Genomic DNA, 17455 nt, shown 5'->3' with positions numbered 1-17455 from the left:
GGTTCAGTTTTAATGATTGGAAATGAGGTACATCCTAGCGGTACCTCTTTTCTTATCATAAATAACGAACCGCTTGTCATGGGTCACTGGAATTCCAGTGTAGTAATTGGATTCCTTGCCCCTATAATATACATAACTTTTGTTACCGATGTGTTATTAGTTTTTGAGAAAAATGCAAAAATAGACACAAATTTATCGAGGGGTGTAGTACCCCCTTAAGCCTCATAACTGCTAAAATTGTTGGTCGAAAGAATATAAAAGTATAGAGTTTTAGAATGGCAAGGACTTGATGATACTTCATCTGTGAGGTCAAATTTTGGCCAAAATGCTCATTTTGGAGAAAATCACAAAAACCAGTTTTTTTTGGGCCCAACATTTTTCGACCAACGGAACAAAAAAATTCTTGGGCCAAGAACATTTTTTATTAAGTTTTAAAAACTAGATAAAAATATCTAGGAACCATGAGAAATTTGCACCAAAAATGGTAAAAATAATCTTAACAAATCAGAAAAAGCCTGATTTTGCCCAAATTTCAAATATTTTTGGTGAAGTTGGTGAAATCATGAAATGTCAAAAAGAACATCCCATTTCCCATCCAGATGCACATCAGAATGTACAAAATTGGGAATTCCCAAGCTTTTTGTTGTAAATGCATATAAATCTCAGGGGTGTTAGAGTTCAGCTTTTAAGCTGATTTCGGCTTTTTTTTATTGTAAAAATGTATGTGTTTTCTTTTATTGTCAGCCCATATTTGGCATTTTTACCCTGATTTTACGCTGTTTTCACCTTTTTAAAATAATTTTCCTCTTTTTTTTTTTTTTGTCTGAGGCCTTTCACACCTCAGAAATCCCAATTCCCAAATTCTAAATGTTTGGCTTGGAAATCCCACTGTTTAGGGTGGCTCTTGAAATCGCATATAATTTGCAAAATCACCCATGGGATATCCCACATTTTTTGTTAACTTTGTCATCTTTTGGGGGTGTGTGGAAAATTTCTGGATAGCCCAATGTCTGTGGGGGTGTCGGTCAGTCTGTCAACAATTTTGGTTCACAGTTGGGTCTCATGAACAGTTCAAATCCTTTTACAACTATTATTATGTTTTGATTAAATTAATCCAAGTGTGTGAAAATATTGGATCCATAATAATGATAAAATTGGTACTTTACCATGTTTATGCCCAATTTGGTCTCGGTATGAGTTTTTAAATATTGGCAGTGAGACATCTTGTCCAATATTTTAAAACTCATAGCAAGACCAATAAATATGGCTCAATCGATCCAATTTTATATCAAACTTGGGTCGATCCTCCATGTAATTACTTCGTGTAAGCTAATTCTAACCCTAATCCTAAACATAAACTAACCCTAACCCTAATTCCGTGTATAATTACATGAAGGGGTAACCCAAACTTGGGTCATGATAGCTACACTATGGGACCCTTCAATGTATTGGTGGTGTTCAAGAGGCCAAAAGTCATTTGAGGTCAACTTGTAAAATGGGCTGAAAATGACAAAAAAAATGGTCTCATATCTTTGGACCGCCGGAACGGATGGCACGTAGGAGGCATTGGGCAAGTCCTATTTCCCCCCTCAATCTTTGCTTTTATTCCCAGTTGCACATAGGGGCACCACATAGAGGGCGTGCATTTCCCCTCTCAGTCTTGAGCCTCTCGCTAGGCTCCAGTTTCCACAACCAAAGAGGGAAAATTTCCACTTTCGAGACCAAATATGCTCAATATATACCTCCCCAATGTCAAAATGGGGCTTACAAGAGGGGACATTGGGGTATTTCCCCAGTCTATATATAGATTTTCCCTCCAGCATAGGCAGCAAAACACTGGGGACGGGTGGCACATCCCGACCTTATTTTTACATGGCGGGATGCCCCCCCCCCCTTAAAATCGTAACAAAAAAATCAACAATTGCCCTGGACAGCTTATTTAGCACACATACACACAAAAAACCCATGTGTTGGGCCCAATTGCCAAATATAGGGTAGAATTGACACATTTTTCGCACAGAGCATAAAAGCCTCTTATTGGCTGCCACAAGCATATTATTGATCAGGGCATCCCATTTAAGGTCATTTTGCACCCATAAGCCAAGAACTTTAGGTTTATTAACAAAAGAAAGAGGTTCATTGCCAATAGTATACCGGTACTCATAGGCCTACTATTTACTTGACTACGTCTCATCAGGGCTGTCAACTTTTTGGAATTGCTTGGCGTGACACACTGTTGAACAGAAGCGTACCAGGACGGAATTATTATTTGAAGACGACCAGTAGGCCTAACATGATTCTATAAAATATCGCTTTAGAGTTCATATACCACTAAATCCGCCTGTAGTGAAGCGGTTTCCGGTAAAAGTTTATGGCACGCCTATAGTCCCAAACTTTGCATAAAAATTCTAGAAAATCGGTAAAATATTAACAATTTTAGTGTTGAAAATCGTGTTTTACTAGAACTTGTGAATGTGATCTCTACAAATTTGAAAAGAAAATGCGAAAATTTGAGTGATATTTACGATTATGTGCGCATGAACAAACGAAGTCAGAACGCAGTTAGCAGTCGGATGTAAACGGGAAAATGTGGCCTTTTTATATAGCACTAATTTTCTCAAAAATTAGTCGGACCTAAAATGTGTAGTCATTTTCAGAAATGTTATGCAGAATTCTGTTCTAGTTAAGATGATATCAAATATATATTTCAAAGTTGGACGTAACTCGGCTTAGGCCTATAGCCAAAACGCGACCCCTATATAGCACGTAAAGTCTCTGGAAAGCTTTTTTGTGGTATGTACCCTTTATCTCGTTCAGCAGACAAAAACGACAACCAACGGGCATTTAAATTTGAGCTCTCTGCAGTTGATAGCAAAATCACACGAATCCGACAAACACCAAAATGACATAAAACAGATAGAGAAATGTAAAAGCTTTATTTCAAAGTTTGTTTCAGCGTCATACGGTATTTGGTTCTTGAGATATTTTAATTTTAATATAACCCATGTAAATCAATGCAGGAGCTCTATAGACACCGGCACCAGAATCGAGCAAATTACGGCATGTCTCGCCATATTTTCTTTTAGTATAAAAATCGGCACTAGGCCGAATGCAAAGCTATAAAGAAATGTTGAAATGACGAAGCTGACCAAAATTGCTATATTTAGAAGATAGCAAGCAAAAAACATAAAAAATAATAATATTAAAAAAACAAAAAAAACATTGCCTAGCACGCGTTGTAGATGATGATTCAGTACGGCGCGAAACGGTAAAACTGCATTGAACGGGCGTGCGCGCCGCAGAGAAAAATCGGCATTATGCCGACTGCAGAGCTATAAAGAAATGTAAAAATGACGAAGCTGACAAAAATTTAAAACGGCACTTATAAAGCAGAGATTATCATCTGCCTGTTTCTCTATTTTTACCTTTCCCCTTTTTTTAATAGCGCGGCATATAGGCCGAATGCCGATTTTTTTTAAAAATTCGGACAGAGTAACCGTGCGCGTTTTAGGATTTTTTCGCTATATCTACTGAAGATAGCATTTCGAATCTCATCCCGATTCATTGCATCTTTCTACTCTAGAAGTAATGTTTTACATTATTTTCTCTAAATTTTTACTTCATCATGTAGCGGCGAGTTTTTCTTTCTAATACATCAGTCCCGATCAGAAGATTTAAAGCGATATTACAGACTCATCACTTTCCGCATCTGCCTGTTTCTCTATAAGTTTACCTTTTCTCCCCTTTTTAAATAGCGCGGCATATAGGCCGAATGCCGAATTTTTTTAATTCGCGCAGAGTAACCGTGCTCGTTTTAGGATTTTTTTCGCTATATCTACTGAAGATAGGCCTAGCGTTTAGAATCTCATATATTTACAGTAACATGATTCTATAAAATATCGCTTTAGGGTTCCTATACCACTGAATCCGCCTGTAGTGAAGCGGTTTCCGGTAAAAGTTTATCACGCCTATAGTACCAAACTTTGCATAAAAATTCTAGAAAATCGGTAAAATATTAACAATTTTAGTGTTGAAAATCGTGTTTTACTAGAACTTGTGAATGTGGTCTCTACAAATTTGAAAAGAAAATGCGAAAATTTGAGTGATATTTACAATAATGTGCGCATGAACAAACGAGGTCAGAACGCGGTTAGCAGTCGGATGTAAACACGGGAAAATGTGGCCTTTTATATAGCACTCATTTTCTCAAAAATTAGTCGGACCTAAAATGTGTAGTCATTTTCAGAAATGTTATTCAGAATTTTGTTCTAGTTAAGATGATATCAAATATATATTTCAAAGTTGGACGTAACTCGACTTAGGCCTATAGCCAAAACGCGACCCCTATTTAGCACGTAAAGTCTCTGGAAAGCTTTTTTGTGGTATGTACCCTTTATCTCGTTCAGCAGACAAAAACGACAACCAACGGGCATTTAAATTTGAGCTATCTGCAGTTGATAGCAAAATCACACGAATCCGACAAACACCAAAATGACATAAAACAGATAGAGAAATGTAAAAGCTTTATTTCAAAGTTTGTTTCAGCGTCATACGGTATTCGGTTCTTGAGATATATCAATTTTAATATTACCGATGTAAATCAATGCAGGAGCTCTATAGACACCGGCACCAGAATCGAGCAAATTACGGCATGTCTCGCCATATTTTCTTTTAGTATAAAAATCGGCACTAGGCCGAATGCAAAGCTATAAAGAAATGTTGAAATGACGAAGCTGACCAAAATTGCTATATTTAGAAGATAGCAAGCAAAAAAATTAAAAACTAATAATATTAAAAAACAAAAAAAACATTGCCTAGCACGCGTTGTAGATGATGATTCAGTACGGCGCGAAACGGTAAAACTGCATTGAACGGGCGTGCGCGCCGCAGAGAAAAATCGGCATTATGCCGACTGCAGAGCTATAAAGAAATGTAAAAATGACGAAGCTGACAAAAATTTAAAACGGCACTTATAAAGCAGAGATTATCATCTGCCTGTTTCTCTATTTTTACCTTTCCCCTTTTTTTAATAGCGCGGCATATAGGCCGAATGCCGATTTTTTTTAAAAATTCGGACAGAGTAACCGTGCGCGTTTTAGGATTTTTTCGCTATATCTACTGAAGATAGCATTTAGAATCTCATCCCGATTCATTGCATCTTTCTACTCTAGAAGTAATGTTTTACATTATTTTCTCTAAATTTTTACTTCATCATGTAGCGGCGAGTTTTTTCTTTCTAATACATCAGTCCCGATCAGAAGATTTAAAGCGATATTACAGACTCATCACTTTCCGCATCTGCCTGTTTCTCTATAAGTTTACCTTTTCTCCCCTTTTTTAAATAGCGCGGCATATAGGCCGAATGCCGATTGTTTTGTTTTTTTAATTCGCGCAGAGTAACCGTGCTCGTTTTAGGATTTTTTTCGCTATATCTACTGAAGATAGGCCTAGCGTTTAGAATCTCATATATTTACAGTAACATGATTCTATAAAATATCGCTTTAGGGTTCCTATACCACTGAATCCGCCTGTAGTGAAGCGGTTTCCGGTAAAAGTTTATCACGCCTATAGTACCAAACTTTGCATAAAAATTCTAGAAAATCGGTAAAATATTAACAATTTTAGTGTTGAAAATCGTGTTTTACTAGAACTTGTGAATGTGATCTCTACAAATTTGAAAAGAAAATGCGAAAATTTGAGTGATATTTACAATAATGTGCGCATGAACAAACGAGGTCAGAACGCGGTTAGCAGTCGGATGTAAACACGGGAAAATGTGGCCTTTTTATATAGCACTCATTTTCTCAAAATTAGTCGGACCTAAAATGTGTAGTCATTTTCAGAAATGTTATTCAGAATTTTGTTCTAGTTAAGATGATATCAAATATATATTTCAAAGTTGGACGTAACTCGACTTAGGCCTATAGCCAAAACGCGACCCCTATTTAGCACGTAAAGTCTCTGGAAAGCTTTTTTGTGGTATGTACCCTTTATCTCGTTCAGCAGACAAAAACGACAACCAACGGGCATTTAAATTTGAGCTATCTGCAGTTGATAGCAAAATCACACGAATCCGACAAACACCAAAATGACATAAAACAGATAGAGAAATGTAAAAGCTTTATTTCAAAGTTTGTTTCAGCGTCATACGGTATTCGGTTCTTGAGATATATCAATTTTAATATTACCGATGTAAATCAATGCAGGAGCTCTATAGACACCGGCACCAGAATCGAGCAAATTACGGCATGTCTCGCCATATTTTCTTTTAGTATAAAAATCGGCACTAGGCCGAATGCAAAGCTATAAAGAAATGTTGAAATGACGAAGCTGACCAAAATTGCTATATTTAGAAGATAGCAAGCAAAAAACATAAAAAATAATAATATTAAAAAACAAAAAAACATTGCCTAGCACGCGTTGTAGATGATGATTCAGTACGGCGCGAAACGGTAAAACTGCATTGAACGGGCGTGCGCGCCGCAGAGAAAAATCGGCATTATGCCGACTGCAGAGCTATAAAGAAATGTAAAAATGACGAAGCTGACAAAAATTTAAAACGGCACTTATAAAGCAGAGATTATCATCTGCCTGTTTCTCTATTTTTACCTTCCCCCTTTTTTTAATAGCGCGGCATATAGGCCGAATGCCGATTTTTTTTTAAAATTCGGACAGAGTAACCGTGCGCGTTTTAGGATTTTTTCGCTATATCTACTGAAGATAGCATTTAGAATCTCATCCCGATTCATTGCATCTTTCTACTCTAGAAGTAATGTTTTACATTATTTTCTCTAAATTTTACTTCATCATGTAGCGGCGAGTTTTTTTTCTTTCTAATACATCAGTCCCGATCAGAAGATTTAAAGCGATATTACAGACTCATCACTTTCCGCATCTGCCTGTTTCTCTATAAGTTTACCTTTTCTCCCCTTTTTTAAATAGCGCGGCATATAGGCCGAATGCCGATTGTTTTGTTTTTTTAATTCGCGCAGAGTAACCGTGCTCGTTTTAGGATTTTTTTCGCTATATCTACTGAAGATAGGCCTAGCGTTTAGAATCTCATATATTTACAGTAACATGATTCTATAAAATATCGCTTTAGGGTTCCTATACCACTGAATCCGCCTGTAGTGAAGCGGTTTCCGGTAAAAGTTTATCACGCCTATAGTACCAAACTTTGCATAAAAATTCTAGAAAATCGGTAAAATATTAACAATTTTAGTGTTGAAAATCGTGTTTTACTAGAACTTGTGAATGTGATCTCTACAAATTTGAAAAGAAAATGCGAAAATTTGAGTGATATTTACAATAATGTGCGCATGAACAAACGAGGTCAGAACGCGGTTAGCAGTCGGATGTAAACACGGGAAAATGTGGCCTTTTTATATAGCACTCATTTTCTCAAAAATTAGTCGGACCTAAAATGTGTAGTCATTTTCAGAAATGTTATTCAGAATTTTGTTCTAGTTAAGATGATATCAAATATATATTTCAAAGTTGGACGTAACTCGACTTAGGCCTATAGCCAAAACGCGACCCCTATTTAGCACGTAAAGTCTCTGGAAAGCTTTTTTGTGGTATGTACCCTTTATCTCGTTCAGCAGACAAAAACGACAACCAACGGGCATTTAAATTTGAGCTATCTGCAGTTGATAGCAAAATCACACGAATCCGACAAACACCAAAATGACATAAAACAGATAGAGAAATGTAAAAGCTTTATTTCAAAGTTTGTTTCAGCGTCATACGGTATTCGGTTCTTGAGATATATCAATTTAATATTACCGATGTAAATCAATGCAGGAGCTCTATAGACACCGGCACCAGAATCGAGCAAATTACGGCATGTCTCGCCATATTTTCTTTTAGTATAAAAATCGGCACTAGGCCGAATGCAAAGCTATAAAGAAATGTTGAAATGACGAAGCTGACCAAAATTGCTATATTTAGAAGATAGCAAGCAAAAAACATAAAAATAATAATATTAAAAAAAACAAAAAAACATTGCCTAGCACGCGTTGTAGATGATGATTCAGTACGGCGCGAAACGGTAAACTGCATTGAACGGGCGTGCGCGCGCAGAGAAAAATCGGCATTAGGCCGACTGCAGAGCTATAAAGAAATGTAAAAATGACGAAGCTGACAAAAATTTAAAACGGCACTTATAAAGCAGAGATTATCATCTGCCTGTTTCTCTATTTTTACCTTTCCCCTTTTTTTTAATAGCGCGGCATATAGGCCGAATGCCGATTTTTTTAATTCGGACAGAGTAACCGTGCGCGTTTTAGGATTTTTTTTTCGCTATATCTACTGAAGATAGCATTTAGAATCTCATCCCGATTCATTGCATCTTTCTACTCTAGAAGTAATGTTTTACATTATTTTCTCTAAATTTTACTTCATCATGTAGCGGCGAGTTTTTTCTTTCTAATACATCAGTCCCGATCAGAAGATTTAAAGCGATATTACAGACTCATCACTTTCCGCATCTGCCTGTTTCTCTATAAGTTTACCTTTTCTCCCTTTTTTAAATAGCGCGGCATATAGGCCGAATGCCGATTGTTTTGTTTTTTTAATTCGCGCAGAGTAACCGTGCTCGTTTTAGGATTTTTTTTTCGCTATATCTACTGAAGATAGGCCTAGCGTTTAGAATCTCATATATTTACAGTAACATGATTCTATAAAATATCGCTTTAGGGTTCCTATACCACTGAATCCGCCTGTAGTGAAGCGGTTTCCGGTAAAAGTTTATCACGCCTATAGTACCAAACTTTGCATAAAAATTCTAGAAAATCGGTAAAATATTAACAATTTTAGTGTTGAAAATCGTGTTTTACTAGAACTTGTGAATGTGATCTCTACAAATTTGAAAAGAAAATGCGAAAATTTGAGTGATATTTACAATAATGTGCGCATGAACAAACGAGGTCAGAACGCGGTTAGCAGTCGGATGTAAACACGGGAAAATGTGGCCTTTTTATATAGCACTCATTTTCTCAAAAATTAGTCGGACCTAAAATGTGTAGTCATTTTCAGAAATGTTATTCAGAATTTTGTTCTAGTTAAGATGATATCAAATATATATTTCAAAGTTGGACGTAACTCGACTTAGGCCTATAGCCAAAACGCGACCCCTATTTAGCACGTAAAGTCTCTGGAAAGCTTTTTTGTGGTATGTACCCTTTATCTCGTTCAGCAGACAAAAACGACAACCAACGGGCATTTAAATTTGAGCTATCTGCAGTTGATAGCAAAATCACACGAATCAGACAAATACCAAAATGACATAAAACAGATAGAGAAATGTAAAAGCTTTATTTCAAAGTTTGTTTCGGCGTCATACGGTATTCGGTTCTTGAGATATTTCAATTTTTATATTACCCATGTAAATCAATGCAGGAGCTCTATAGACACCGGCACCAGAATCGAGGAAATTACGGCACACAGTGACATCGCCCCGATATCTTCATAGTAGAAATCGCCATGGTAGGTTGAATCCACAGCCACCCATGACCATTTTATTCAGACCTTATGAGATGCATATTATTAGCGAAGTGACCTGACTAAGGCTACTGACAATAGACGGGGCAATTGATTTCTCGCTCTGTGAGCAAGCTTGTATACGACATTGCGGTCAATGGTTATACTCTCTCCACTTGAGTGAGTGCCGCTATAGCCTGCTGCGCGCTGTAGTCCATACAGGACCAACGCAATATAAAATTGAGAGTTTTGGTCAAATTTTGAGTTCAAATCACACGGCCAATTTTCAAAGCGCACGCTAACGACTATAATATCTGTTCAACACGTATTTTCAAGTGTATGAGACCACATCTGGTTTCTTGAGAAAAATTCATTTACGGGAGATATTCATCATTTTGTAACCCAGTATCCGAAGATTTTCGTCTGATATCAAAATCGTGCATAGCAATTCACGTGTATGGATCCCGTGTATTCATTTTAATGTCTCTGTTGCACCAAATAATTATTAGCCAGGCGATGTCGGTGTGCGGCATGTCTCGCCATATTTTCTTTTAGTATAAAAATCGGCACTAGGCCGAATGCAAAGCTATAAAGAAATGTTAAAATGACGAAACTGACCAAAATTGCTATATTTAGAAGATAGCAAGCAAAAACAATAAAAATAATAATATTAAAAAACAAAACAAAACAAAAAACATTGCCTAGCACGCGTTGTAGATGATGATTTAGTACGGCGCGAAACGGTAAAACTGCATTGAACGGGGTTGCGCGCCGCAGAGAAAAATCGGCATTATGCCGACTGCAGAGCTATAAAGAAATGTAAAAATGACGAAGCTGACCAAAATTTAAAACGGCACTTATAAAACAGAGATTATCATCTGGCTGTTTCTCTATTTTTACTTTTCCCCTTTTTTAATAGCGCGGCATATAGGCCGAATGCCGATTTTTTAAATTGTGGCAGAGTAGGCCTAACCGTGCGCGTTTTAGGATTTTTCGCTATATCTACTGAAGATAGCATTTAGAATCTCATCCCGATTCATTGCATCTTTCTACTCTAGAAGTAATGTTTTACATTATTTTCTCTAAATTTTTACTTCATCATGTAGCGGCGGGTTTTTTCTTTCCAATACATCAGTCCCGATCAGAAAGTTTAAAGCGATATTACATACTCATCACTTTCCGCATCTGCCTGTTTCTCTATAAGTTTACCTTTCCTCCCCTTTTTTTAATAGCGCGGCATATAGGCCGAATGCCGATTTTTTTTTAATTCGCGCAGAGTAACCGTGCGCGTTTTCGCATTTCTTTCGCTATATCTACTGAAGATAGGCCTAGCATTTAGAATCTCATATATTTACAGTAACATGATTCTATAAAATATCGCTTTAGGCAGTGGCGTAACTTTGGTTCAGGGTGCCCGGGGCGAAAGTAGATCGGGTGCCCCTAACCAATGGTGTGCATGGTGCAAAGCCCCCCCCCCCCCACCCGGACAAAAAATGAAAGAGAAAAGTGCTCTTCCGACAAAAATTGAAAGAGAAAATCGGGAACGCAAAGAAAAAGAAAAGGGACCATATACTGCAGTTACTGTCCGTTTTCCTATACACAATACACAGTGCTCTTTCCCATTGACGCGTGACCTCTACAAATAGCCTACGTTAAAAGTATGGGGATATGCCTAGTTAACGTCGCTGTGTGAAAAATAACCGGCCAATATTAAAAGTACTCTTCTAAAGTTCTAGAAAATATAGTTTTGTAACATGTCCTAAATTTTTAGCTAATTTAGATGTTTGGAAATATGCGTACTTTGGTGTTTTAGTTAATGTTATAGGTAATAGTACATTGCCTAGAAAACGTCGCTGTGTGAAAAATAACCGGCCAATATTAAAAGTACTCTTCTAAAATTCTAGACAATATAGTTTTGTAACATGTCCTAAATTTTTAGCTAATTTAGGTGTTTGGAGAGGGTCGCACTTTTGTGTTTTAGGAAGGATATGTAAACGACAGATAACACCAAAAATATGAAGAAATTATTTCCAAACCGTGTTAAGTCAACAATCATTATGTTGCTCATTTTCAAGAATGCTGGTTTACAAAAAGCACGCCATTGTCTCATTTCATGAACAAAGGTACACATACCATTGTTTCCTTTATAATCGGTTACCCAACTGAAGCTATAATACCAGCTTTATTGCGATATCGCACATGTAAAACAGACACTTGTGCACAACCAGAGAAGATCCGATTTAATCAGTTGAGCTGTTTCAATGAGTGTTATCTTAGGTTTAATAGCTTTTAATGGGGTTTAAGTCCTGCAAAGGTCGAGATGAATTCTACTGTAGACATGACTGCATCATGCAAGAAGCCCGTTTTCCACCAAAATTCATCCATGGGCCAAATAATGCAAAATACAAAAGATTTGCGCGCTGCTCGCTCGCACAATGTCCCTATTATACTTTGATCAGCTCGTAATAGGCGGGACTTGTTAGGCTTTTACTACTACGCCAAAAGTAGACCCACGTTAAGAGAGCCATTATTTGACCTGTCCGGCCTATATTTTGTGTGTTAATGTTAAAGAAAGTAGATAAAGTATAGGACTTGCATTAGTAATTTGTGATGCTTCTGGAGAGGTGTGACAAAACAATTCTCAAAGTAAAATATTTTGATATTAATCCGCGATGTTATAAGGCCCGCCGATTAGGAGCTGATCAAAGTATAAGCCCTTTCCACCCAGATCATGGGCCCAAATAGCGTAAAATACAAACATTTTGCTCGCTACGCCCGCACATTGTCTCAATAAAGCCTTTTTGGGAAGATCAAAGACTTAAATGTACATACTCTCTCTAAGAAAACCGGTATATGTATAATTCCCTCTGAAAACCGGGTCAAAATTATGCAAGCGCAAAATTGCTTTCGTTTTTGCCCTCAAATATTACCCCCCCCCCCGATCAAGAAAGCTTGCTATGCCATTGATTGAAAGCCATATATACCTACCGAATAACTTTTTAAAAGTTAGTGTTTCCGATCAAATTAATTTTATCTTTCAATGAACTTCATGTTAACAAAAAATGTTTTCATCTTCTCCAATGGCTTTACTTTTGTATCACTAGCTGCAGTGACGTAGCTAGAGGTTGTGGCGCCTGGGAGCAAGAGTACAAAATACCTCTTCTTCCTAAAACAATTGCGCGCGGGCGCGCGAAATGTCAGGCTTAAATACCACTAATTTGGTATAATCAAGTTGAATTTCGGTCTTTCAAATGACAAGTTAAGGTGCACTGCGCGCGAAGCGCGCGAAAATTTTGTGTTGAGGGGGGCACCCAAATGAAGATTAATTCTCTCCATGGTAGGTAAAGGTGTCCACTTCGTTCCTATAACAAAGTATTTTCGTGTCGAAATGCATGTGTATCCAGGCCTGGCCAGGGTGCCCCTTAGCCCGGGTGCCCGGGGGCGCGGCCCCCCAGAGCCCATAGGAGTTACGCCACTGGCTTTAGGGTTCATATACCACTAAATCCGCCTATAGTGAAGCGGTTTCCGGTAAAGGTTTATCACGCCTATAGTACCAAACTTTGCATAAAAATTCTAGAAAATCGGTAAAATATTAACAATTTTAGGGTTGAAAATCGTGTTTTACTAGAACTTGTGAATGTGATCTCTACAAATTTGAAAAGAAAATGCGAAAATTTGAGTGATATTTACGATTATGTGCGCATGATATGAACAAACGAGGTCAGAACGCGGTTAGCAGTCGGATGTAAACACGGGAAAATGTGGCCTTTTTAAATAGCACTAATTTTCTCAAAAATTAGTCGGACCTAAAATGTGTAGTCATTTTCAGAAATGTTATGCAGAATTTTGTTCTAGTTAAGATGATATCAAATATATATTTCAAAGTTGGACGTAACTCGACTTAGGCCTATGGCCAAAACGCGACCCCTATTTAGCACGTAAAGTCTCTGGAAAGCTTTTTTGCGGTATGTACCCTTTATCTCGTTCAGCAGACAAAAACGACAACCAACGAGCATTTAAATTTGAGCTATCTGCAGTTGATAGCAAAATCACACGAATCCGACAAACACCAAAAACAGATAGAGAAATGTAAAAGCTTTATTTCAAAGTTTGTTTCAGCGTCATACGGTATTCGGTTCTTGAGATATTTCAATTTTAATATTACCCATGTAAATCAATGCAGGAGCTCTATAGACACCGGCACCAGAATCGAGCAAATTACGGCATGTCTCGCCATATTTTCTTTTAGTATAAAAATCGGCACTAGGCCGAATGCAAAGCTATAAAGAAATGTTAAAATGACGAAGCTGACCAAAATTGCTATCTTCAGAAAATAGCAAGCAAAAAAATAAAAATAATAATATTAAAAAAAGAAAAAAAAGAAAAACATTGCCTAGCATGCGTTGTAGATGATGATTCAGTACGGCGCGAAACGGTAAAACTGCATTGAACGAGCTATAAAGAAATGTAAAAATGACGAAGCTGACCAAAATTTAAAACGGCAGTTATAAAGCAGAGATTATCATCTGCCTGTTTCTCTATTTTTACCTTTCCCCTTTTTTTAAATAGCGCGGCATATAGGCCGAATGCCGATTTTTGCTGAACCATGAAATGGTATCAGGTCACTATCAGCCTATAAGAGTGAATGTTACTAGCTAACTTACTAGCTTACTAGCTTACTAACTTACTAGCTTACTAACTGACTAACCATTTGGTCTGAAATGGACATATCTCTAAATGCCACGAAGGTATGACCCCATGAGTGGTGTCATATGAAAGAGGAAGACATAAAGAATATAATAAAAATACTTCCAAACGTCGGAGGTCATCCAGGGGTCAAAAAATGTCATTTTAACCGAAAATGCTCCGATTGAGCTTAAATTTAAATGCAATGATCCTTATGACATTCTAAACATGTTTAAAACATTAAAAAAATTATTTAAGGTCATTAAGGGGTCATAAAGGGGTCAAAGGTCAAGATTCTCAAAATGCTCCAATTGAGCTGAAATTTAAATGCGATGATCCTTATGACATTCTAAACATGTTGAAAAATTTTAAGATTCATTTAAGGTCATTAAGGGGTCATAAAGGGGTCAAAGGTCAAGTTTTCCAAAATGCTCCGATTGAGCTGAAATTTAAACGCAATGATCCTTATGACATTCTAAACATGTTAAAAAATTTAAAATTCATTTAAGGTCATTAAGGGGCAATAAGCTACCCCTATTTAGCACGTAAAGTCTCTGGTAAGCTTTTTGTGGTATTGTGTCCTTTATCTCGTTCAGCAGACAAAAACGACAACCAACGGGCATTTAAATTTGAGCTAGCTGCAGTTGATAGCGAAATCACACGAATCCGACAAACACCAAAATGACATAAAACAGATAGAGAAATGTAAAAACTTTATTTCAAAGTTTGTTTCAGCGTCATACGGTATTCGGTTCTTGAGATATTTCAATTTTAATATTTTAATATAACCCATGTAAATCAATGCAGGAGCTCTATAGACACCGGCACCAGAATCGAGCAAATTACAGTATGTCTCACCACATTTTCTTTTAGGGGCCTGAAAAAATGATCACAAAGTTTCCTGGAAAAATAATGAGTTTATATGCTTTTCTATGGGGTTGACCCATAATTTTCATGTCAAAAGGGGGGGGGGGGGGGCTGAAATTTTTGAGGTCTGTAAAGGGGGGGGGGGGGCGAAAAATTTTTGCAATGATTTTTTTTGCACCCGGCCCCCCCCCCCCAACAAGTGTTTGTGAACGGTTCCTTAGCACAGTAGGCAGCTGGTTCCATTTGAATTTCATTCAACCTGAATCTTCCACAGAGGGAGGATGAGTTTCAAATGGAGCTGCCTAATGTGCTAATTCCATTTAAAATTCATACTCCCTCTGTGGAAGATATTTCCAAAATCTTCCACAGGGGGAGTGTGGATTTCAAATGGAATAGCCAATTATCACCAGCTATCAACTACAGAACACATCGGACGCAAAAAGAATACACGCAGGTGTTCAAGTGTGTTCTTGGTGTGTTCTTAGTATTGTTCTGATAGTGTTCTACAAGACCACATCGATCATACATTCTGGATGTGTTCTAGAAGTGTCAGCCATCGAGTCAACGTGTTCTGACAAATCACTCGAATATCAAGAACACACCAAGAATGTGTTCTAATTTTGAACACCTAGCATGCGTTCTGCATGTGTTCCTAAACCTGTCATCATGTTCTGCAGGTTTTGCAGTGTAGTTACCATAGTGGAACAGGTGTGTATTTTTTACTTCCAGATATATCAAGGCATTGACAGGTTTTACGGCACAGCTGACGGGTTGGCGCCGTAACCATTTCTCAATTTCTGGAATGCGAGGCGGGAGTTGCATTCCATGTGCGTACTATAGATGGAATGAAGGATCGTCTCTTCGTGGGCAAAGTCAAATTGGTCTGCCAAAATATGTAGCACTCCACCCCATCGGCATGCCAATAACCTTGCCTACCCCCCCCCCCCCACATCGGCCAGCCAAAAGTTGCTTCCCCCTTTTTTTGCCCTGCCAAAAATTGCTTTCCTCCTCCCCATCCTTTCGCCCACGGGGGGGTTCAGATAAGCATATGCCCTAAATATTGAATCACGTTAATGAGTTGATAATCTCAAGCTACGGTAATCCGTATGACGTTTCCTGTCGAATTAGAGCAGTGACATTTACATACAACATTTTTCCTGAACTTGTGTACTGCTGACAACTAATTGGCAAGCTTTTTATTTGTATAAATGAGATATGTCCTTCCTGTCCTTGAAGAAGCAAAATATGGTCGTTCTTATATCATCATTCTGTCATGGTAAGCCTCTATCCAGTAAACACACAACGTTTTCGGCATTTAATGTTTAAATGTCGGGCTATATAAAGGGTATAAAAGGTTTTCATAACATGATTAATATTTTTTTTAATAATTCACTGCAAATATTCTTACAACAGTTTGACATGACATTATACATTTTTATTTAGCCTTCAAATCTCACAGAGTACAGTTATATATTATAATAATATATTTTAATTACAATCAAATACATATATATAGTTTTTACAGGTACTTTAATACATATAGCATAATACAGGGTGGGCCAAAAACAACTTTACCCAATTACAAAGGTTCATATCTCAAAATTGAAAAGTCTGTTTCAAATTGTGCTCACATATTCGTAAAGAACATCTTCTTAAGAGTATTTGGTGAAAAAACTATCCAAAAATGTATTAAATTAAGAACGTGACGCTAGTTTCAAATCAAAGGGTCAAAATTAACTTTGTCCACGCTAAGGCCTACTAGCCGTCGCGTCGCATCACTTGCAATACCGAGTTCGATAGAGAATGAGAACCACTCAGTATAGGCACAAATTTGTTCAGCAATTTTATATAACACAACTAAATAAATAAACATAAACAATTTAAATTTCAAGCTACAATATTTCGTCATGATATGCAGCTTTCATGCTGCAAAGATATAAAAACGATTCTCTTCAAATATGCGCAAAAGCAATTGTAACCTCAGACCTCGTTTTTTGTCATTTTTTGTAAAATGTTATCTACAAGAAAGTTTGCACTTTTTGCGTTCATGGTATGTTGGGCCGGCTGATGTCTGATGTTGCGTCGACAACTGACTCTGGGGTTAATTAGCTGCAAGTTCCCTTTGAACCGCTGCAATATTTGCAGCTGAACGGTCACTTCTTGGACGTCCGCTCCGTGCTTTGCATCTATCCATCACACTTCCGAGGTTGTGAAAGTTGTTCATGACGGTGTCGAGTTATGGTAGGTTTTGGCGGGACTCTTACGCTCGGGAAACGAATCCGAAATTGACGCTGCACTGCCAAAAAGCTTTCTGTTCTTAAGTATACAACTGCCATAAAAGTCATCTCTTGTGTTGTGAATTGCCTTATCTTGACACCTTGCAAACATATTTAGAAATAAGCCACGCAGTCTCAAAATGCAC

The sequence above is a fragment of the Amphiura filiformis genome, chromosome 2 (genome assembly GCF_039555335.1).
Source record: "Amphiura filiformis chromosome 2, Afil_fr2py, whole genome shotgun sequence".
NCBI classification, from domain to species: Eukaryota; Metazoa; Echinodermata; class Ophiuroidea; order Amphilepidida; family Amphiuridae; genus Amphiura; species Amphiura filiformis.
Note: the sequence above shows the minus strand (reverse complement) of the source record.